The following is a 24,408-nucleotide window of genomic DNA, read 5'->3' as shown; positions in this document are numbered from 1 at the left end:
TGTGGGGAAAGATGGAGGAAGTAGCTGACCTTCTGAATAATGTTGTGCACCCTAATGTGTGGAAAGATGGAGGAAGTAGCTGACCTTCTGAATAATGTTGTGGACCCTAATGTGGGGAAAGATGGAGGAAGTAGCTGACTTCTGAATAATGTTGTGGACCCTAATGTGGGGAAAGAGGGAGGAAGTAGCTGACTTCTGAATAATGTTGTGGACCCTAATGTGGGGAAAGATGGAGGAAGTAGCTGACCTTCTGAATAATGTTGTGGACCCTAATGTGGGGAAAGATGGAGGAAGTAGCTGACCTTCGGAATAATGTTGTGCACCCTAATGTGTGGAAAGATGGAGGAAGTAGCTGACCTTCTGAATAATGTTGTGCACCCTAATGTGGGGAAAGATGGAGGAAGTAGCTGACTTCTTAATAATGTTGTGGACCCTAATGTGGGGAAAGAGGGAGGAAGTAGCTGACCTTCTGAATAATGTTGTGGACCCTGATGTGGAGAAAGATGGAGGAAGTAGCTGACCTTCGGAATAATGTTGTGCACCCTAATGTGTGGAAAGATGGAGGAAGTAGCTGACCTTCTGAATAATGTTGTGCACCCTAATGTGGGGAAAGATGGAGGAAGTAGCTGACTTCTGAATAATGTTGTGGACCCTAATGTGGGGAAAGAGGGAGGAAGTAGCTGACCTTCTGAATAATGTTGTGGACCCTAATGTGGGGAAAGATGGAGGAAGTAGCTGACTTCTGAATAATGTTGTGGACACTAATGTGGGGAAAGATGGAGGAAGTAGCTGACCTTCTGAATAATGTTGTGGACCCTAATGTGGGGAAAGATGGAGGAAGTAGCTGACCTTCTGAATAATGTTGTGCATCCTAATGTGGGGAAAGATGGAGGAAGCAGCTGACCTTCTGAATAATGTTGTGGACCCTAATGTGGGGAAAGATGGAGGAAGTAGCTGACTTCTGAATAATGTTGTGGACCCTAATGGGGGGAAAGATGGAGGAAGTAGCTGACTTCTGAATAATGTTGTGGACCCTAATGTGGGGAAAGATGGAGGAAGTAGCTGACCTTCTGAATAATTTTGTGGACCCTAATGTGGGGAAAGATGGAGGAAGTAGCTGACCTTCTGAATAATGTTGTGGACCCTAATGTGGGGAAAGATGGAGGAAGTAGCTGACTTCTGAATAAGGTTGTGGACCCTAATGTGCGGAAAGATGGAGGAAGTAGCTGACCTTCTGAATAATGTTGTGGACCCTAATGTGCGGAAAGATGGAGGAAGTAGCTGACCTTCTGAATAATGTTGTGGACCCTAATGTGGGGAAAGATGGAGGAAGTAGCTGACTTCTGAATAAGGTTGTGGACCCTAATGTGCGGAAAGATGGAGGAAGTAGCTGACCTTCTGAATAATGTTGTGGACCCTAATGTGGGGAAAGATGGAGGAAGTAGCTGACTTCTGAATAATGTTGTGGAGCCTAATGTGGGGAAAGATGGAGGAAGTAACTGACCTTCTGAATAATGTTGTGGACCCTAATGTGGGGAAAGATGGAGGAAGTAGCTGACCTTCTGAATAATGTTGTGGACCCTAATGTGGGGAAAGATGGAGGAAGTAGCTGACTTCTGAATAATGTTGTGGACACTAATGTGGGGAAAGATGGAGGAAGTAGCTGACTTCTGAATAATGTTGTGGACCCTAATGTGGGGAAAAATGGAGGAAGTAGCTGACCTTCTGAATAGTGTTGTGGACCCTAATGTGGGGAAAGATGGAGGAAGTAGCTGACCTTCTGAATAATGTTGTGCACCCTAATGTGTGGAAAGATGGAGGAAGTAGCTGACCTTCTGAATAATGTTGTGGACCCTAATATGGGGAAAGATGGAGGAAGTAGCTGACCTTCTGAATAATGTTGTGCACCCTAATGTGTGGAAAGATGGAGGAAGTAGCTGACCTTCTGAATAATGTTGTGGACCCTAATGTGTGGAAAGATGGAGGAAGTAGCTGACTTCTGAATAATGTTGTGGACCCTAATGTGGGGAAAGAGGTAGGAAGTAGCTGACCTTCTGAATAATGTTGTGGACCCTAATGTGGACAAAGATGGAGGAATTAGCTGACTTCTGAATAATGTTGTGGACCCTAATGTGGGGAAAGATGGAGGAAGCAGCTGACTTCTGAATAATGTTGTGGACCCTAATGTGGGGAAAGATGGAGGAAGTAGCTGACTTCTGAATAATGTTGTGGACCCTAATGTGGGGAAAATTGGAGGACGTAGCTGACCTTCTGAATAATGTTGTGGACCCTAATGTGCGGAAAGATGGAGGAAGTAGCTGACCTTCTGAATAATGTTGTGGACCCTAATGTGGACAAAGATGGAGGAATTAGCTGACTTCTGAATAATGTTGTGGACCCTAATGTGGGGAAAGATGGAGGAAGCAGCTGACTTCTGAATAATGTTGTGGACCCTAATGTGGGGAAAGATGGAGGAAGTAGCTGACTTCTGAATAATGTTGTGGACCCTAATGTGGGGAAAATTGGAGGACGTAGCTGACCTTCTGAATAATGTTGTGGACCCTAATGTGCGGAAAGATGGAGGAAGTAGCTGACCTTCTGAATAATGTTGTGGACCCTAATGTGGGGAAAGATGGAGGAACTAGCTGACCTTCTGAATAATGTTGTGGACCCTAATGTGGGGAAAGATGGAGGAAGTAGCTGACCTTCTGAATAATGCTGTGCACCCTAATGTGGGGAAAGATGGAGGAAGTAGCTGACTTCTGAATTGTGTTGTGGACCCTAATGTGGGGAAAGATGGAGGAAGTAGCTGACCTTCTGAATAATGTTGTGCACCCTAATGTGGGGAAAGATGGAGGAAGTAGCTGACCTTCTGAATAATGCTGTGGACCCCATTGTGGGGAAAGATGGAGGAAGTAGCTGACTTCTGAATAATGTTGTGGACCCTAATGTGGGGAAAGATGGAGGAAGTAGCTGACTTCTGAATAATGTTGTGGACCCTAATGTGGGGAAAGATGGAGGAAGTAGCTGACTTCTGAATAATGTTGTGGACCCCATTGTGGGGAAAGATGGAGGATGTAGCTGACTTCTGAATAATGTTGTGGACCCTAACGTGGGGAAAGATGGAGGAAGTAGCCGACTTCTGAATAATGTTGTGGACCCTAATGTGGGGAAAGATGGAGGAAGTAGCTGACATCTGAATGATGTTGTGGACACTAATGTGGGGAAAGATGGAGGAAGCAGCTGACTTCTGAATAATGTTGTGGACCCTAATTTGTGAAAAGATGGAGGAAGTAGCTGACTTCTGAATAATGTTGTGCACCCTAATGTGGGGAAAGATGGAGGAAGTAGCTGACTTCTGAATAATGTTGTGGACCCTAATGTGGGGAAAGATGGAGGAAGTAGCTGACCTTCTGAATAATGTTGTGGACCCAAATGTGGGGAAAGATGGAGGAAGTAGCTGACTTCGAAATAATGTTGTGGACCCTAATGTGGGGAAAGATGGAGGAAGTAGCTGACTTCTGAATAATGTTGTGGACCCTAATGTGGGGAAAGATGGAGGAAGTAGCTGACCTTCTGAATAATGTGGTGGACCCTAATGTGGGGAAAGATGGAGGAAGTAGCTGACCTTCTGAATAATGTGGTGGACCCTAATGTGGGGAAAGATGGAGGAAGTAGCTGACCTTCCAAATAATGTTGTGGACCCTAATGTGGGGAAAGATGGAGGAAGTAGCTGACCTTCTGAATAATGTTGTGGACACTAATGTGGGGAAAGATGGAGGAAGTAGCTGACTTCTGAATAGTGTTGTGGACTCTAACGTGGGGAAAGATGGAGGAAGTAGCTGACCTTCTGAATAATGTTGTGGACCCTAATGTGGGAAAGATGGAGGAAGTAGCTGACTTCTGAATAATGTTGTTGACCCTAATGTGGGGAAAGATGGAGGAAGTAGCTGACTTCTGAATAATGTTGAGGACCCTAATGTGGGGAAAGATGGAGGAAGTAGCTGACCTTCGGAATAATGTTGTGGACCCTAATGTGGGGAAAGATGGAGGAAGTAGCTGACTTCTGAATAATGTTGTGGTCCCTAATGTGGGGAAAGATGGAGGAAGTAGCTGACTTCTGAATAATGTTGTGGACCCTAATGTGGGGAAAGATGGAGGAAGTAGCTGACTTCTGAATAATGTTGTGGACCCTAATTTGTGGAAAGATGGAGGAAGTAGCTGACTTCTGAATAATGTTGTGCACCCTAATGTGTGGAAAGATGGAGGAAGTAGCTGACTTCTGAATAATGTTGTGGACCCTAATGTGGGGAAAGATGGAGGAAGTAGCTGACTTCTAAATAATGTTGTGGACCCTAATGTGGGGAAAGATGGAGGAAGTAGCTGACCTTCTGAATAATGTTGTGGACCCTAATGTGGGGAAAGATGGAGGAAGTAGCTGTCTTCTGAATAATGTGGTGGACCCTAATGTGGGGAAAGATGGAGGAAGTAGCTGACCTTCTGAATAATGTGGTGGACCCTAATGTGGGGAAAGATGGAGGAAGTAGCTGACCTTCCGAATAATGTTGTGGACCCTAATGTGGGGAAAGATGGAGGAAGTAACTGACCTTCTGAATCATGTTGTGGATCCTAATGTGGGGAAAGATGGAGGAAGTAGCTGACTTCTGAATAATGTTATGGTCTCTAATGTGGGGAAAGATGGAGGAAGTAGCTGACTTCTGAATAATGTGGTGGACCCTAATGTGAAAGATGGAGGAAGTGGATGACTTCTGAATAATGTTGTGGACCCTAATGTGGGGAAAGATGGAGGAAGTAACTGTCCTTCTGAACAATGTTGTGGACCCTAATGTGGGGAAAGATGGAGGATGTAGCTGACCTTCTGAATAATGTTGTGGACCCTAATGTGGGGAAAGATGGAGGAAGTAGCTGACCTTCTGAATAATGTTGTGCACCCTAATGTGTGGAAAGATGGAGGAAGTAGCTGACCTTCTGAATAATGTTGTGGACCCTAATGTGGGGAAAGATGGAGGATGTAGCTGACTTCTGAATAATGTTGTGGTCCCTAAAGTGGGGAAAGATGGAGGAAGTAGCTGACCTTCTGAATAATGTTGTGGACCCTAATGTGGGGAAAGATGGAGGAAGCAGCTGACTTCTGAATAATGTTGTGGACACTAATGTGGGGAAAGATGGAGGAAGCAGCTGACTTCTGAATAATGTTGTGGACCCTAATGTGGGGAAAGATGGAGGAAGTAGCTGACTTCTGAATAATGTTGTGGACCCTAATGTGGGGAAAATTGGAGGAAGTAGCTGACCTTCTGAATAATGTTGTGGACACTAATGTGGGGAAAGATGGAGGTAGTAGCTGACCTTCTGAATAATGTTGTGGACCCTAATGTGGGGAAAGATGGAGGAAGTAGCTGACCTTCTGAATAATGTTGTGGACCCTAATGTGGGGAAAGATGGAGGAAGTAGCTGTCTTCTGAATAGTGTTGTGGACCCTAATGTGGGGAAAGATGGAGGAAGTAGCTGACCTTCTGAATAATGTTGTGGACCCTAAGGTGGGGAAAGATGGAGGAAGTAGCTGACCTTCTGAATAATGTTGTGGACCCTAATGTGGGGAAAAATGGAGGAGGTAGCTGACTTCTGAATAATGTTGTGGACCCTAATGTTGGGAAAGATGGAGGAAGTAGCTGACCTTCTGAATAATGTTGTGGACCCTAATGTGGGGAACGATGGAGGCTGTAGCTGACTTCTGAATAATGTTGTGGTCCCTAAAGTGGGGAAAGATGGAGGAAGTAGCTGACTTCTGAATAATGTTGTGGACCCTAATGTGGGGAAAGATGGAGGAAGCAGCTGACTTCTGAATAATGTTGTGGACACTAATGTGGGGAAAGATGGAGGAAGCAGCTGACTTCTGAATAATGTTGTGGACCCTAATGTGGGGAAAGATGGAGGAAGTAGCTGACTTCTGAATAATGTTGTGGACCCTAATGTGGGGAAAATTGGAGGAAGTAGCTGACCTTCTAAATAATGTTGTGGACCCTAATGTGCGGAAAGATGGAGGAAGTAGCTGACCTTCTGAATAATGTTGTGGACACTAATGTGGGGAAAGATGGAGGTAGTAGCTGACCTTCTGAATAATGTTGTGGACCCTAATGTGGAGAAAGATGGAGGAAGTAGCTGACCTTCTGAATAATGTTGTGGACCCTAATGTGGGGAAAGATGGAGGAAGTAGCTGTCTTCTGAATAGTGTTGTGGACCCTAATGTGGGGAAAGATGGAGGAAGTAGCTGACCTTCTGAATAATGTTGTGGACCCTAAGGTGGGGAAAGATGGAGGAAGTAGCTGACCTTCTGAATAATGTTGTGGACCCTAATGTGGGGAAAAATGGAGGAGGTAGCTGACTTCTGAATAATGTTGTGGACCCTAATGTGGGGAAAGATGGAGGAAGTAGCTGACTTCTGAATAATGTTGTGGACCCTAATGTGGGGAACGATGGAGGAAGTAGCTGACCTTCTGAATAATGTTGTGGACCCTAATGTGGGGAAAGATGGAGGAAGTAGCTGACTTCTGAATAATGTTGTGGACCCTAATTTGTGGAAAGATGGAGGAAGTAGCTGACTTCTGAATAATGTTGTGGACCCTAATGTGGGGAAAGATGGAGGAAGTAGCTGACCTGAATAATGTTGTGGACCCTAATGTGGGGAAAGATGGATGAAGTAGCTGACCTTCTGAATAATGTTGTGGACCCTAATGTGGGGAAAGATGGAGGAAGTAGCTGACTTCTGAATAATGTTGTGGACGCTAATGTGGGGAAAGATGGAGGAAGTAGCTGACCTTCTGAATAATGTTGTGGACCCTAATGTGGGGAAAGATGGAGGAAGTAGCTGACCTTCCGAATAATGTTGTGGACCCTAATGTGGGGAAAGATGGAGGAAGTAGCTGACTTCTGAATAATGTTGTGGACCCTAATGTGGGGAAAGAGGGATGAAGTAGCTGACCTTCTGAATAATGTTGTGGACCCTGATGTGGAGAAAGATGGAGGAATTAGCTGACTTCTGAATAATGTTGTGGACCCTAATGTGGGGAAAGATGGAGGAAGCAGCTGACTTCTGAATAATGTTGTGGACACTAATGTGGGGAAAATTGGAGGACGTAGCTGACCTCTGAATAATGTGGTGGACCCTAATGTGGGGAAAGATGGAGGAAGTAGCTGAATTCTGAATAATGTTGTGGACCCTTATGTGGGGAAAGATAGAGGAAGTAACTGACCTTCTGAACAATGTTGTGGACCCTAATGTGGGGAAAGATGGAGGAAGTAGCTGACCTTCTGAATAATGTTGTGCACCCTAATGTGGGGAAAGATGGAGGAAGTAGCTGACCTTCTGAATAATGTTGTGCACCCTAATGTGTGGAAAGATGGAGGAAGTAGCTGACCTTCTGAATAATGTTGTGGACCCTAATGTGGGGAAAGATGGAGGAAGTAGCTGACTTCTGAATAATGTTGTGGACCCTAATGTGGGGAAAGAGGGAGGAAGTAGCTGACTTCTGAATAATGTTGTGGACCCTAATGTGGGGAAAGATGGAGGAAGTAGCTGACCTTCTGAATAATGTTGTGGACCCTAATGTGGGGAAAGATGGAGGAAGTAGCTGACCTTCGGAATAATGTTGTGCACCCTAATGTGTGGAAAGATGGAGGAAGTAGCTGACCTTCTGAATAATGTTGTGCACCCTAATGTGGGGAAAGATGGAGGAAGTAGCTGACTTCTGAATAATGTTGTGGACCCTAATGTGGGGAAAGAGGGAGGAAGTAGCTGACCTTCTGAATAATGTTGTGGACCCTGATGTGGAGAAAGATGGAGGAATTAGCTGACTTCTGAATAATGTTGTGGACCCTAATGTGGGGAAAGATGGAGGAAGCAGCTGACTTCTGAATAATGTTGTGGACACTAATGTGGGGAAAATTGGAGGACGTAGCTGACCTTCTGAATAATGTTGTGGACCCTAATGTGCGGAAAGATGGAGGAAGTAGCTGACCTTCTGAATAATGTTGTGGACCCTAATGTGGGGAAAGATGGAGGAAGTAGTTGACCTTCTGAATAATGTTGTGGACCCTAATTGGGGAAAGAGGGAGGAAGTAGCTGACCTTCTGAATAATGTTGTGGACCCTGATGTGGAGAATGATGGAGGAATTAGCTGACTTCTGAATAATGTTGTGGACCCTAATGTGGGGAAAGATGGAGGAAGCAGCTGACTTCTGAATAATGTTGTGGACACTAATGTGGGGAAAATTGGAGGACGTAGCTGACCTTCTGAATAATGTTGTGGACCCTAATGTGCGGAAAGATGGAGGAAGTAGCTGACCTTCTGAATAATGTTGTGGACCCTAATGTGGGGAAAGATGGAGGAAGTAGTTGACCTTCTGAATAATGTTGTGGACCCTAATTTGTGAAAAGATGGAGGAAGTAGCTGACTTCTGAATAATGTTGTGCACCCTAATGTGGGGAAAGATGGAGGAAGTAGCTGACTTCTGAATAATGTTGTGGACCCTAATGTGGGGAAAGATGGAGGAAGTAGCTGACCTTCTGAATAATGTTGTGGACCCTAATGTGGGGAAAGATGGAGGAAGTAGCTGACTTCGAAATAATGTTGTGGACCCTAATGTGGGGAAAGATGGAGGAAGTAGCTGACTTCTGAATAATGTTGTGGACCCTAATGTGGGGAAAGATGGAGGAAGTAGCTGACCTTCTGAATAATGTGGTGGACCCTAATGTGGGGAAAGATGGAGGAAGTAGCTGACCTTCTGAATAATGTGGTGGACCCTAATGTGGGGAAAGATGGAGGAAGTAGCTGACCTTCCAAATAATGTTGTGGACCCTAATGTGGGGAAAGATGGAGGAAGTAGCTGACCTTCTGAATAATGTTGTGGACACCTATGTGGGGAAAGATGGAGGAAGTAGCTGACTTCTGAATAGTGTTGTGGACTCTAACGTGGGGAAAGATGGAGGAAGTAGCTGACCTTCTGAATAATGTTGTGGACCCTAATGTGGGAAAGATGGAGGAAGTAGCTGACTTCTGAATAATGTTGTTGACCCTAATGTGGGGAAAGATGGAGGAAGTAGCTGACTTCTGAATAATGTTGAGGACCCTAATGTGGGGAAAGATGGAGGAAGTAGCTGACCTTCGGAATAATGTTGTGGACCCTAATGTGGGGAAAGATGGAGGAAGTAGCTGACTTCTGAATAATGTTGTGGTCCCTAATGTGGGGAAAGATGGAGGAAGTAGCTGACTTCTGAATAATGTTGTGGACCCTAATGTGGGGAAAGATGGAGGAAGTAGCTGACTTCTGAATAATGTTGTGGACCCTAATTTGTGGAAAGATGGAGGAAGTAGCTGACTTCTGAATAATGTTGTGCACCCTAATGTGTGGAAAGATGGAGGAAGTAGCTGACTTCTGAATAATGTTGTGGACCCTAATGTGGGGAAAGATGGAGGAAGTAGCTGACTTCTAAATAATGTTGTGGACCCTAATGTGGGGAAAGATGGAGGAAGTAGCTGACCTTCTGAATAATGTTGTGGACCCTAATGTGGGGAAAGATGGAGGAAGTAGCTGTCTTCTGAATAATGTGGTGGACCCTAAAGTGGGGAAAGATGGAGGAAGTAGCTGACCTTCTGAATAATGTGGTGGACCCTAATGTGGGGAAAGATGGAGGAAGTAGCTGACGTTTTGAATAATGTTGTGGACCCTAATGTGGGGAAAGATGGAGGAAGTAACTGACCTTCTGAATCATGTTGTGGATCCTAATGTGGGGAAAGATGGAGGAAGTAGCTGACCTTCTGAATAATGTTATGGTCTCTAATGTGGGGAAAGATGGAGGAAGTAGCTGACTTCTGAATAATGTGGTGGACCCTAATGTGAAAGATGGAGGAAGTAGCTGACTTCTGAATAATGTTGTGGACCCTAATGTGGGGAAAGATGGAGGAAGTAACTGTCCTTCTGAACAATGTTGTGGACCCTAATGTGGGGAAAGATGGAGGATGTAGCTGACCTTCTGAATAATGTTGTGGACCCTAATGTGGGGAAAGATGGAGGAAGTAGCTGACCTTCTGAATAATGTTGTGCACCCTAATGTGTGGAAAGATGGAGGAAGTAGCTGACCTTCTGAATAATGTTGTGGACCCTAATGTGGGGAAAGATGGAGGATGTAGCTGACTTCTGAATAATGTTGTGGTCCCTAAAGTGGGGAAAGATGGAGGAAGTAGCTGACCTTCTGAATAATGTTGTGGACCCTAATGTGGGGAAAGATGGAGGAAGCAGCTGACTTCTGAATAATGTTGTGGACACTAATGTGGGGAAAGATGGAGGAAGCAGCTGACTTCTGAATAATGTTGTGGACCCTAATGTGGGGAAAGATGGAGGAAGTAGCTGACTTCTGAATAATGTTGTGGACCCTAATGTGGGGAAAATTGGAGGAAGTAGCTGACCTTCTGAATAATGTTGTGGACACTAATGTGGGGAAAGATGGAGGTAGTAGCTGACCTTCTGAATAATGTTGTGGACCCTAATGTGGGGAAAGATGGAGGAAGTAGCTGACCTTCTGAATAATGTTGTGGACCCTAATGTGGGGAAAGATGGAGGAAGTAGCTGTCTTCTGAATAGTGTTGTGGACCCTAATGTGGGGAAAGATGGAGGAAGTAGCTGACCTTCTGAATAATGTTGTGGACCCTAAGGTGGGGAAAGATGGAGGAAGTAGCTGACCTTCTGAATAATGTTGTGGACCCTAATGTGGGGAAAAATGGAGGAGGTAGCTGACTTCTGAATAATGTTGTGGACCCTAATGTTGGGAAAGATGGAGGAAGTAGCTGACCTTCTGAATAATGTTGTGGACCCTAATGTGGGGAACGATGGAGGATGTAGCTGACTTCTGAATAATGTTGTGGTCCCTAAAGTGGGGAAAGATGGAGGAAGTAGCTGACTTCTGAATAATGTTGTGGACCCTAATGTGGGGAAAGATGGAGGAAGCAGCTGACTTCTGAATAATGTTGTGGACACTAATGTGGGGAAAGATGGAGGAAGCAGCTGACTTCTGAATAATGTTGTGGACCCTAATGTGGGGAAAGATGGAGGAAGTAGCTGACTTCTGAATAATGTTGTGGACCCTAATGTGGGGAAAATTGGAGGAAGTAGCTGACCTTCTAAATAATGTTGTGGACCCTAATGTGCGGAAAGATGGAGGAAGTAGCTGACCTTCTGAATAATGTTGTGGACACTAATGTGGGGAAAGATGGAGGTAGTAGCTGACCTTCTGAATAATGTTGTGGACCCTAATGTGGAGAAAGATGGAGGAAGTAGCTGACCTTCTGAATAATGTTGTGGACCCTAATGTGGGGAAAGATGGAGGAAGTAGCTGTCTTCTGAATAGTGTTGTGGACCCTAATGTGGGGAAAGATGGAGGAAGTAGCTGACCTTCTTAATAATGTTGTGGACCCTAAGGTGGGGAAAGATGGAGGAAGTAGCTGACCTTCTGAATAATGTTGTGGACCCTAATGTGGGGAAAAATGGAGGAGGTAGCTGACTTCTGAATAATGTTGTGGACCCTAATGTGGGGAAAGATGGAGGAAGTAGCTGACTTCTGAATAATGTTGTGGACCCTAATGTGGGGAACGATGGAGGAAGTAGCTGACCTTCTGAATAATGTTGTGGACCCTAATGTGGGGAAAGATGGAGGAAGTAGCTGACTTCTGAATAATGTTGTGGACCCTAATGTGGGGAAAGATGGAGGAAGTAGCTGACCTGAATAATGTTGTGGACCCTAATGTGGGGAAAGATGGATGAAGTAGCTGACCTTCTGAATAATGTTGTGGACCCTAATGTGGGGAAAGATGGAGGAAGTAGCTGACTTCTGAATAATGTTGTGGACGCTAATGTGGGGAAAGATGGAGGAAGTAGCTGACCTTCTGAATAATGTTGTGGACCCTAATGTGGGGAAAGATGGAGGAAGTAGCTGACCTTCCGAATAATGTTGTGGACCCTAATGTGGGGAAAGATGGAGGAAGTAGCTGACTTCTGAATAATGTTGTGGACCCTAATGTGGGGAAAGAGGGATGAAGTAGCTGACCTTCTGAATAATGTTGTGGACCCTGATGTGGAGAAAGATGGAGGAATTAGCTGACTTCTGAATAATGTTGTGGACCCTAATGTGGGGAAAGATGGAGGAAGCAGCTGACTTCTGAATAATGTTGTGGACACTAATGTGGGGAAAATTGGAGGACGTAGCTGACCTCTGAATAATGTGGTGGACCCTAATGTGGGGAAAGATGGAGGACGTAGCTGAATTCTGAATAATGTTGTGGACCCTTATGTGGGGAAAGATAGAGGAAGTAACTGACCTTCTGAACAATGTTGTGGACCCTAATGTGGGGAAAGATGGAGGAAGTAGCTGACCTTCTGAATAATGTTGTGCACCCTAATGTGGGGAAAGATGGAGGAAGTAGCTGACCTTCTGAATAATGTTGTGCACCCTAATGTGTGGAAAGATGGAGGAAGTAGCTGACCTTCTGAATAATGTTGTGGACCCTAATGTGGGGAAAGATGGAGGAAGTAGCTGACTTCTGAATAATGTTGTGGACCCTAATGTGGGGAAAGAGGGAGGAAGTAGCTGACTTCTGAATAATGTTGTGGACCCTAATGTGGGGAAAGATGGAGGAAGTAGCTGACCTTCTGAATAATGTTGTGGACCCTAATGTGGGGAAAGATGGAGGAAGTAGCTGACCTTCTGAATAATGTTGTGCACCCTAATGTGTGGAAAGATGGAGGAAGTAGCTGACCTTCTGAATAATGTTGTGCACCCTAATGTGGGGAAAGATGGAGGAAGTAGCTGACTTCTGAATAATGTTGTGGACCCTAATGTGGGGAAAGATGGAGGAAGTAGCTGACCTTCTGAATAATGTTGTGGACCCTGATGTGGAGAAAGATGGAGGAATTAGCTGACTTCTGAATAATGTTGTGGACCCTAATGTGGGGAAAGATGGAGGAAGCAGCTGACTTCTGAATAATGTTGTGGACACTAATGTGGGGAAAATTGGAGGACGTAGCTGACCTTCTGAATAATGTTGTGGACCCTAATGTGCGGAAAGATGGAGGAAGTAGCTGACCTTCTGAATAATGTTGTGGACCCTAATGTGGGGAAAGATGGAGGAAGTAGTTGACCTTCTGAATAATGTTGTGGACCCTAATGTGGGGAAAGAGGGAGGAAGTAGCTGACCTTCTGAATAATGTTGTGGACCCTGATGTGGAGAATGATGGAGGAATTAGCTGACTTCTGAATAATGTTGTGGACCCTAATGTGGGGAAAGATGGAGGAAGCAGCTGACTTCTGAATAATGTTGTGGACACTAATGTGGGGAAAATTGGAGGACGTAGCTGACCTTCTGAATAATGTTGTGGACCCTAATGTGCGGAAAGATGGAGGAAGTAGCTGACCTTCTGAATAATGTTGTGGACCCTAATGTGGGGAAAGATGGAGGAAGTAGTTGACCTTCTGAATAATGTTGTGGACCCTAATGTGGTTAAAGATGGAGGAAGTAGCTGACCTTCTGAATAATGTTGTGGAACCTAATGTGGGGAAAGATGGAGGAAGTAGCTGACTTCTGAATCGTGTTGTGGACCCTAATGTGGGGAAAGATGGAGGAAGTAGCTGACCTTCTGAATAATGTTGTGCACCCTAATGTGGGGAAAGATGGAGGAAGTAGCTGACTTCCGAATAATGTTGTGGACCCTAATGTGGGGAAAGATGGAGGAAGTAGCTGACTTCTGAATAATGTTGTGGACCCTAATGTGGGGAAAGATGGCGGAAGTAACTGACCTTCTGAATAATGTTGTGGACCCTAATGTGGGGAAAGATGGAGGAAGTAGCTGACCTTCTGAATAATGTGGTGGACCCTAATGTGGGGAAAGATGGAGGAAGTAGCTGACCTTCTGAATAATGTGGTGGACCCTAATGTGGGGAAAGATGGAGTAAGTAGCTGACCTTCTGAATAATGTTGTGGACCCTAATGTGGGGAAAGATGGAGGAAGTAGCTGACCTTCTGAATAATGTGGTGGACCCTAATGTGGGGAAAGATGGAGGAAGTAGCTGACCTTCCGAATAATGTTGTGGACCCTAATGTGGGGAAAGATGGAGGAAGTAGCTGACTTCTGAATAATGTTGTGGACCCTAATGTGGGGAAAGATGGAGGAAGTAACTGACCTTCTGAACAATGTTGTGGACCCTAATGTGGGGAAAGATGGAGGAAGTAGCTGACCTTCTGAATAATGTTGTGGACCCTAATGTAGGGAAAGATGGAGGAAGTAGCTGACCTTCTGAATAATGTTGTGCACCCTAATGTGTGGAAAGATGGAGGAAGTAGCTGACCTTCTGAATAATGTTGTGGACCCTAATGTGGGGAAAGATGGAGGAAGTAGCTGACTTCTGAATAATGTTGTTCACCCTAATGTGGGGAAAGAGGGAGGAAGTAGCTGACTTCTGAATAATGTTGTGGACCCTAATGTGGGGAAAGATGGAGGAAGTAGCTGACCTTCTGAATAATGTTGTGGACCCTAATGTGGGGAAAGATGGAGGAAGTAGCTGACCTTCTGAATAATGTTGTGCACCCTAATGTGTGGAAAGATGGAGGAAGTAGCTGACCTTCTGAATAATGTTGTGGACCCTAATGTGGGGAAAGATGGAGGAAGTAGCTGACTTCTGAATAATGTTGTGGACCCTAATGTGGGGAAAGATGGAGGAAGTAGCTGACTTCTGAATAATGTTGTGGACCCTAATGTGGTGAAAGATGGAGGAAGTAGCTGACCTTCTGAATAATGTTGTGGACCCTAATATGGGGAAAGATGGAGGAAGTAGCTGACCTTCTGAATAATGTTGTGGACCCTAATTTGGGGAAAGATGGAGGAAGTAGCTGACTTCTGAATAATGTTGTGGACCCTAATGTGGGGAAAGATGGAGGAAGTAGCTGACTTCTGAATAATGTTGTGGACCCTAATGTGGGGAAAGTTGGAGGAAGTAGCTGACTTCTGAATAGTGTTGTGGACCCTAATGTGGGGAAAGATGGAGGAAGTAGCTGACTTCTGAATAATGTTGTGGACCCTAATGTGGGCAAAGATGGAGGAAGTAGCTGACCTTCTGAATAATGTTGTGGATCCTAATGTGGGGAAAGATGGAGGAAGTAGCTGACCTTCTGAATAATGTTGTGGACCCTAATTTGGGGAAAGATGGAGGAAGTAGCTAACCTTCTGAATAATGTTGTGGACCCTAATGTGGGGAAAGATGGAGGAAGTAGCTGACTTCTGAATAATGTTGTGGACCCTAATGTGGGGAAAGATGGAGGAAGTAGCTGACCTTCTGAATAATGTTGTGGACCCTAATGTGATGTGTCATGTTTCATGACTCATAAAGTTTTATTTGTTTACAACACGGTAGAAACCGATTCTGGCCATCTAAACCCGTGCCTTCCAATTACACCAATTATCCTGCAACCCCGTACATTTTGGAGGGAGAGAGAAAATGGGAGAACCCAGGGAAAACTGATCCAGGTCATTGGGAGAATGTACAAATTCCTTACAGACAGCACCGGACACAAACCCGGGTTTGCTGGTGCTGCAATAGGATCCTGTTGACTGTGCTTGTAATACACCTTTGCATATACTGCTCTATCTTGTCTACACTGCTTTTGCCATATATTCTTTAGTGCAGCAAGAGGAATCTAAAAGATAAAACCAGGAGAACACTGTTTAACTTCTTGAGGTTGCTTCACCATTCAGCAAGATTATTGTTAGCTCTGTGCTTTGACCACGTCCCTCAAGATCCCTCTATTCTCCGAATTCCAACTCAAATCCCATCCTCCTATAACTGAGCAACAATTTTTTTTTTTTTTACAGAAGGTTTGCTTTCTGAAAAAAAAAATGGGGTTTTTGATAGACAACTTCTAGTTGAACACAAAGATAATTTCAGATTTACTGTATCATATAGGAAGTTGGAGAAACATTACATGAACTTTTATTGAATTTAACATGTTTAATCGGATAATGATGCTGACACATTGCATTAGTTCAACCGACCTAAAAATGTTTACCCGCTGATTTTACTTTGTACTCAACATCTGATGCCTCTCTTGTCAGTATCGAACAATAGTCGGCCAGCATTGATGAATTCCAGTTGCCTTGATCCCGCTTTTCCATGGTCGCAATGTCCTGGTGAAACCTTTCACCATGTTGGTCACTGACTGCACCAAGATCAGCAGGGAAGAAGTCTAAGGACGAATGCAGAAGTTTCAATGACATGTTGCACTTCAAGGTGTTGTATGTTTGAAATAGATATAAAATGTCAAGAAATTACAAAAATAAGTTATATCTAAGAAAAAGTATATGATAGGAAAACGTTAAGGTGATTTTTATGATCAGCAGCTCAAAATCCATTACAAAATTCCAAAAGTGTTCAGGAAGTCAAATCTTCATTGTTCAGTGTAATCTATCAAATTTCTTTAGTGCACAGAGACATGCATTCAGGCACAAAGGCATTTGCTTAATGTTATGGAGTGAATAAATGTGTCCACCATTTTTACACAGTAAAGGGTGATAGTGGGAATTGCATTTCCATGTTTTTTCCCAGTTTTCAACTGCCACTGCAGGAATATATCCTGAGGAAGCAAAATCTGGAAGGCACATCAGATGGTCCAATAGGCTGCTAAATGCCTGAACATCTCAACTCTTGGGGCAACACAGAGGTGCAGCTAGTGGAGGTGCTGCTCACAGCTGCAGCAGCCAGGGTTAATCCTGACCCTGTGAGCATGTTGGTTTTCTCTGGGTACTCCATCTTCCTTCCACATCATTAGTGGTCAGTTAGTGGTCATTGTAAATTGCCTCTAGTGAAGTTGGGTGGTGGAATCTGCAGCGAGTGGGCAGATCATAGGGAAAATAAAAATGGGATTAAGGTGGGATTACTGTAAATGAGAGCTTGAGGGTCAGACAAAAATTGGTGTTCCCAAAGAAGTCAAGAGTTCAGATTCATTGTCAGAGTACATACATGACATCACATACAACTCTGAGATTCTTTTTCCTGTGGGCTGGGCAGAATTTCTACTTATCGGTCATGCAAAAAGCTGAACTCAAAATAGATATATATACAAAAGAGAGGAATGTCAACAAAGAAAGAAATGTGTATTACAGAAAATAAGTATGCAATAATAAATAATCTGCAAAGTAAGAGACCTTAAACGAGTCCCTGATTGAGTTTGTTGTTGAGGAGTCTGATGGTGGAGGGGAAGCAGCTATTCCTGAACCTGGTGGTGCGAGTCTTGTGATACCTCTACCTCTTTGCCTATGGTAGCAGTGAGAACAGTGCTGGGTGGTGTGGATCCTTGACGATCGCTGCTGCTCTCCGATGGCAACATTCCCTGTAGATGTTCACAATGGTGGGGAGGGTTTTGCCTGTGATGTCCTGGACTGTGTCCATGACCTTATGCAGGACTTCACACACAGAGGTATTGATGCCGCCATACCAAACCATGATGCTGCCGGTCAGCATACTTTCTGTGACACATCTGTAGAAGTTTTCCAATGTTGTACCAAACCTCCTGAGGAAGTAGAGGTGCTGACGTGCTTTCTTCACGACTTTTGTTCTGTGTGGTTTTATGACTTCATAGCTGAAACATTTCTGGCAGTCAATGAGTTTTTGGAGGACCTAATGAATGCAAGTGATTCCCCAGCATCTAGAGAAGTGTTACATGCTTAAGGCAGAACCGAGACATAAACAAAAAGAAACCAAGCTCATGAAGAAGGCTCACCAGCGGCTATACTTTGTGAGGAGTTTGAGGAGATTTGGAGGGTCACTGAAGACCCTTGCAAATTTCTACCATGGAGAGCATTCCAACTTGCTTGCATCACTCTCTGGTTTGGAGGTGCCAATGAACAGGACTGGAAAAAAAAACTACAGAGTTGTGAACCTGGTCAGTGCCACCACGGGCACCAGTCTTCACTCCCATCAAGGACATCTACAAGGGGTGGTGCCTAAAGAAAGCAGCCTCTATCCTCAGGGGACCCCCCCCCCCACCACCACCACCACCCAGGCCATGCCTGCTTTACGCTGCTACCATCAGGAAGGAGGTGCAAGAGCCTGAAGACGAGCACCCAGCGGCACAAGGTCAGCTTCTTCCCCCTCCGCCATCAGATTTCTGAATGGACAGTGAACCGCAGACACCACCTCATTTTCTCTTATATTTGCATTCAATTATTTATCTTTAAATATAATTTTTAGAAATATTTGCACTTTAATGCCACCGCAAGACAACAAATTTTGTGACTATGAGAACAGAAACCACCGTTCAATGTGTGGAATTTGCTCAGGATAATGACAAATATAATAATCAAAGAGCTGACCGGATCTGAAAGGTGGAGTGAAGTGCTGCAACAGAGATTGGTGCGGTTTGCCGACAGGTGTAAATTATGGGCCTCGATGCTCCACTGGGATCGTGCAGGAAACCGCAAGCAGCTGCTCTGCAGTGACTGGCAACAGCAGGTGAGAGGCTTATTTTCCCTTGGATTTGCAAATGAAACCTTAAGTCAAGAAATTTCATAACTCCTGGTGTCCTGTCTTTTTACAATTTGATCACCGTTTGTTCGAAAAATTACACAACTTGCTTTGTGGCCTTTCATGGATCTTTTGGCACCAAACTTTAAATGAGTCCTAAGGTTACTGATATTGCCAATTATTACAATTTTTTAAAAGGGCTGTCACTGAGAAAGATTCTTCTGCACTTCAAGTCAGAATCAGAATATCAAACAAGGGAAAAACAAGAATGAACCAGGTTAGAGCTAGATAAAATAGGGGAGAAGGGACCTGAACATATACTATATAAGTGGGATGAAAAGCTGGTGCAACATGGGAATTCATCAGTACTGCACCATCTGCTCAACATTTGGAAGAAGATTCACGTAGAAAGGAAAAAAACAAATGATCAACTACCAAAATTAATATTGACGCAAAATCAACTAATCCCCTTCACAATAGATAACCTTTCCTTTAGAGAATGGGAGAGAAAAGGGATCAAAAGAATAGAAAATTGTTTTCCGGGAAATAAATTATTATTAGTTATGATGAAATTGTACAAGGCATTGGTGAGGCCAAATTTGGAGTACTGTGTACAGTTTTGTTCACCAAATTATAGGAAAGATAAACAAAATAGAGAGAGTGCAGAGAAGGTTCACGAGAATGCTGATAGGATTTCAGGGTCTGAGTTACAGGGAAAGGTTGTGCAGACTGGGGCTTTTTTCTCTGGAGCGTAGAAGATTGAGAGGGGACTTGATAGAGGTGTTTAAGATTTTAAAAGGGACAGACAGAGTAAATGTGGATAGGCTTTTTCAATTAAGAAAGGGGGAGATTCAAACTAGAGGACATGGTTTAAGATTGAAGGGGGAAAATTATAAGGGGAACGTGAGGGGAAATTTCTTTTCGCAGAGGGTGGTGGGATGTGGAATGAGCTTCCAGCAGACGTGGTTGAGGCGGGATCATTGGTTACATTTAAGGAAAGACTGGATCGTTACATGGATAGGAGGGGACTAGAGGGGTATGGACCGGGTGGTGGTCAGTGGGACTAGGAGGGTGGGGATTTGCTATGGCATGGACTAGAAGGGCCGAACTGGCCTGTTCTGTGCTGTAAGTGGTTATATGGTTATATGGTTATACATCTTTTGAACAAATGAAGGACAAATATGGCATAACTCACGGTACAATGTTTGCATACCACCAATTGAAAACCTACTTGAAGGACAAATTGGGAAGCAGGCTGAGGTTACCAGAAGGAAGAAATTTTGAATATGTGATTACAGACACAATGATAATTAAAAGATCTATAACAAACATGTACATCAAACTGCAAGAGAAAGAGAACGAGGAAACAAGCTGTAAACCCAAACAAAAATGGGAACAAGATCTAAACATAAAGGTAAAGAATGAAACATGGGAAAAGCTATGCTCCAGAACTAAGAGAAATACAATAAACACGAGGTTACGCATGATACAATATAATTGGTTACACAGGCTATACACCACGCCCCAAAAGTTAAATAAATGGGACCCAACAGTATCAGACAGATGTTTTCGCTGTAAGAAGGAAACGGGAACAACAGTACATGCACTTTGGGCATGTGAGAAAGTGGAAAAGTTTTGGGAAGATCTAAATCAGGTATTAAATAAAATCACAAAAAGCAATATACCAAAAAATCCAGAGATCTTTCTTCTAAGTAATAAGAAGTAAAGAACTTGGCCTCGATTTGGATGGAGCACAAAAAAGATTTATTATGATAGCCTTAGCTGTAGCAAAAAAAAATGTATTATGTCAACCTGGAAATCAGAAGATAGCCTGAGAGTACAGCAATGGTACATAGAAATGAATAAATGTATTCCATTGGAAAAAAAACATACAATTTAAGAAATAACATCACAGTATTTGAACAAATATGGGAACTGTACATGGAACACAACAGAGAAGTCCTACTGCGGACCTCCACCACCTAAAATGACAGAAGGAGAAGAAGACGAAATGAACTGACCCATTATGTAAAAGTAGATGACACAAATTTCTTGTTTATTTTCATTGTGTGATGACATTGTTTAATGGGTTTAATGTATCATATATGTTGAATGTTGAGTGGGTGGGGAGGGGGGGTGAAGGAGGGAGGAAAGGGAGGGGGAAAAGGGGAGAAAATAACACTGTGTATATTCAAGAGGGAAATGTCTGTGTGTATTTTGGTCAATATGGTTCATAGTGAGAAAAATTTTTAAAAATCAGAATCAGAATTTGTCGTCATGAACAGGTCACGAAATCCGTTGCATTGACACAGCATCACAGCGCAAACATTTATGTAAACCACCTTACAAAAATCAACGCGAGGCAGTGTCTGTGGTTCATTATTGATTCAGGAATCTGATGGCAGAGGGGAAGAATCTGTCCTTGTGCCGCTGAGTGCTCGTCTTCAGGCCATTTTCCCGATGGTAGCGAAGTGAAGAGGGTGATGGGCGTCCTTGAGGATAGAAGGCTGCTTCCTTAAGACACCACCATAACCTTGCAGAAGTAAATTTTGAAAGGAATTTATTTTGACTTTGCATTTACTACAAATGATAAACAGTGTAGGGAGGGTGGTGGGCAGGGAATGGTGTAGAGTTTCCATATCGGGTTCAATTGTCAATCAGTCGCAAACCTCTGCTAGTTTTGAAAAGTGTATTGATTTTTTTAAGGAGGGTCTCTGCTCAAATTCAGTTCCATATGTTGAATCTAAAACTGCAATGAATTAATTTAAAAAGGTATCCTTATAAAGTTCTTCTTTTAATTGGCTTTAAAAATATTCCTTTGACAAATGGAGCCTAAAATGCGCTTATCAGGAAAAAGAAATAACCATTTTTAATCACACTGCCAATCCCCCATCTCTGAGTAAACTTGATTTTAAATTGTTTCAAATGAAATGTAAAATATACACAGAATGATTTTCCAGCTATATTCAGGTAGCATTTCTCATGATAACTAGTACTATTCAACAAAAAACAAAATGCTGGAGAAGCTCTGCAGGTCAAACAGTAGCAAAGATGAAGATACAGAACCAATGTTTCGGGCTAGACCCCTTCGTCAAAGGAGGAGAAAATGCTGGCAGGTGTCCGGACAAAAAGTGGGGGTGGGGGGAGGGGTGGAAAAGGTAGGAGATGATAGGTGGAGAAAGGATGGAGGGGATAGCAGCAATGGGAGGAGTGAGATGGCTGGGTGGGGGGAAAACAAGCAGGTTTAATGGAAAGCAAACAAGTCGATGTTAAAGCTGGAGGGTGTCCAGACAGAAAATAAGGTGTTGTTTCTCCAATCTGAGGGTGGTCAGGGTGGGATAGTATACAAGGCCATGGACAGACATGTTAGTGCGGGAGTGTGACTCAGAATTGAAATGGTTGGCCACTGGGAGGTCACTATGGTTGCGAACAGAGCGGGGATGCTGAGCAAAGCAATCGGTGAGCAAAGCAAATATGACCAGTCTCTCTGATGTAGGGAACGCCATAAAGGGTGCACCAGATGCAGTAAATAAGTCCTCTGGATGTACAAGTAAAGTGTTGCTTCACTTGAAAGGCCTGTTTGGGGTCCCGGAGGGTGGTGAGGGAGGAGGTGTGGGCGCAAGTGTTATACCTCTTGCGGGCACAGGGAAGGTGTCGGGGGTGTGATGGATGGGGAGGGATGAGTGCTCGAGTGAGTTGTGGAGGGAACGGTCCCTGCAGAAGGCCAAGAGGGAAGGAGAAGGAAACGTGTCTGGTGGTGGGATCCTGTAGTAAGTGCTGGACTGTAGAATGTAACAGTAAGTACTATTCAACATGTGAGTTCCTAAAAGTATCTGTTTAATCTTCTGAAAGTCCTGCAGTGTTTTCAAACCAGCACAAAATGATCATAGAAGATCAAGTTGCGCAGGATTTTTCCTTTTTGCTTTGGTTACTGACCGCTTCCATCCCTAATTCCGATCAGCAGCTGGTGGATGAAAAGGGGAATTTAACAGTAAATACACGAGTTGATCTCGTCATAGATATACCAGACTGGGTAAGAATTGAAGAATAAACTCCCCAAATCATTTTATATCAATATCTGGTAATTTTGTGGTCATTATTCCTGATGCTAGAATTTTATACCAGAAGTATAGCAGTTAGCGTAACACTAATACAGTGCCAGCAATTGGGACTGGGGTTCGAATCCAGTGCTGTCTGTAAGGAGTTGTATGTTCTCCCATGTCTATGTGGGTTTACTCCTGGATCTCCGGTTTCCTCCCACCATTCAAAATGTACCATGGGTGTAGGTCAATTGGGTGTAATTGGGTAGCACGGGCTCGTGGGCCGAAAGGGCCTGTTACTGTGCGACATGTCTAAATTTAAACTTAAATTTATTGAATTACTTCAATTTAAATTTCCCCTTGATCTCACTATTCACTATTCTCTATCACTGTCCAGGGCCCTACCATTTACCATAGAAATCATGGCCTGGTTTAATTTCCCAGCATGTAACACCTCACTCTTATCTAAATTCCATCTGCCATTCCCAGTTAATCTAGATCCTGTGGTAACCTTAGATAGCCTTCTTCACCATTCACTACACCCCCATCCCCATACTTACTAACCATGTTAACTACATTGTCATCAAAGTTAATTTCTCGGTCTGGCTCCAGTGCTCCCAGAGAATTGAGTCAGAGCTTGTGCAAGAATTAAAAAAAAGGATTATTCTACTGTGTTTCCCACCTTAATTGCTTGTGAAGTTAAAAGACTCTTTATGCAATATGACAGACAGCTGGAGTGAATTTGTTTTTAAACTGAGAATAACAACTTCACACAGTAAATATTATTTTTCTTTCTTTGGCTTGGCTTCGCGGACGAAGATTTATGGAGGGGGTAAAAAGTCCACGTCAGCTGCAGGCTCGTTTGTGGCTGACCAGTCCGATGCGGGACAGGCAGACACGATTGCAGCGGTTGCAAGGGAAAATTGGTTGGTTGGGGTTGGGTGTTGGGTTTTTCCTCCTTTGCCTTTTGTCAGTGAGGTGGGCTCTGCGGTCTTCTTCAAAGGAGGCTGCTGCCCGCCAAACTGTGAGGCGCCAAGATGCACGGTTTGAGGCGTTATCAGCCCACTGGCGGTGGTCAATGTGGCAGGCACCAAGAGATTTCTTTAGGCAGTCCTTGTACCTTTTCTTTGGTGCACCTCTGTCACGGTGGCCAGTGGAGAGCTCGCCATATAATACGATCTTGGGAAGGCGATGGTCCTCCATTCTGGAGACGTGACCCATCCAGCGCAGCTGGATCTTCAGCAGCGTGGACTCGATGCTGTCGACCTCTGCCATCTCGAGTACCTCGACGTTAGGGGTGTGAGCGCTCCAATGGATGTTGAGGATGGAGCGGAGACAACGCTGGTGGAAGCGTTCTAGGAGCCGTAGGTGGTGCCGGTAGAGGACCCATGATTCGGAGCCGAACAGGAGTGTGGGTATGACAACGGCTCTGTATACGCTTATCTTTGTGAGGTTTTTCAGTTGGTTGTTTTTCCAGACTCTTTTGTGTAGTCTTCCAAAGGCGCTATTTGCCTTGGCGAGTCTGTTGTCTATCTCATTGTCGATCCTTGCATCTGATGAAATGGTGCAGCCGAGATAGGTAAACTGGTTGACCGTTTTGAGTTTTGTGTGCCCGATGGAGATGTGGGGGGGCTGGTAGTCATGGTGGGGAGCTGGCTGATGGAGGACCTCAGTTTTCTTCAGGCTGACTTCCAGGCCAAACATTTTGGCAGTTTCCGCAAAGCAGGACGTCAAGCGCTGAAGAGCTGGCTCTGAATGGGCAACTAAAGCGGCATCATCTGCAAAGAG

The 24,408-nt window shown here is 44.0% G+C and overlaps 1 long non-coding RNA gene across 1 annotated transcript in view; it reads right to left on the bottom strand.

The window, feature by feature from the left end:
- Positions 1 to 16,081: 16,081 nt before the first annotated feature.
- The window catches only part of LOC138754143 (uncharacterized), a 64,861-nt gene continuing 56,534 nt past the window's right edge, over positions 16,082 to 24,408 (bottom strand). The window contains exon 3 of the long non-coding RNA XR_011351573.1: positions 16,082 to 16,304. This is a non-coding gene — a long non-coding RNA (uncharacterized lncRNA). The remainder of the gene's footprint in view (positions 16,305 to 24,408) is intronic.

The sequence above is a fragment of the Narcine bancroftii genome, chromosome 2, assembly GCF_036971445.1.
Source record: "Narcine bancroftii isolate sNarBan1 chromosome 2, sNarBan1.hap1, whole genome shotgun sequence".
Classification (NCBI taxonomy): Eukaryota; Metazoa; Chordata; class Chondrichthyes; order Torpediniformes; family Narcinidae; genus Narcine; species Narcine bancroftii.
Note: the sequence above shows the minus strand (reverse complement) of the source record. Positions and strands in the feature narration are given on the sequence as shown.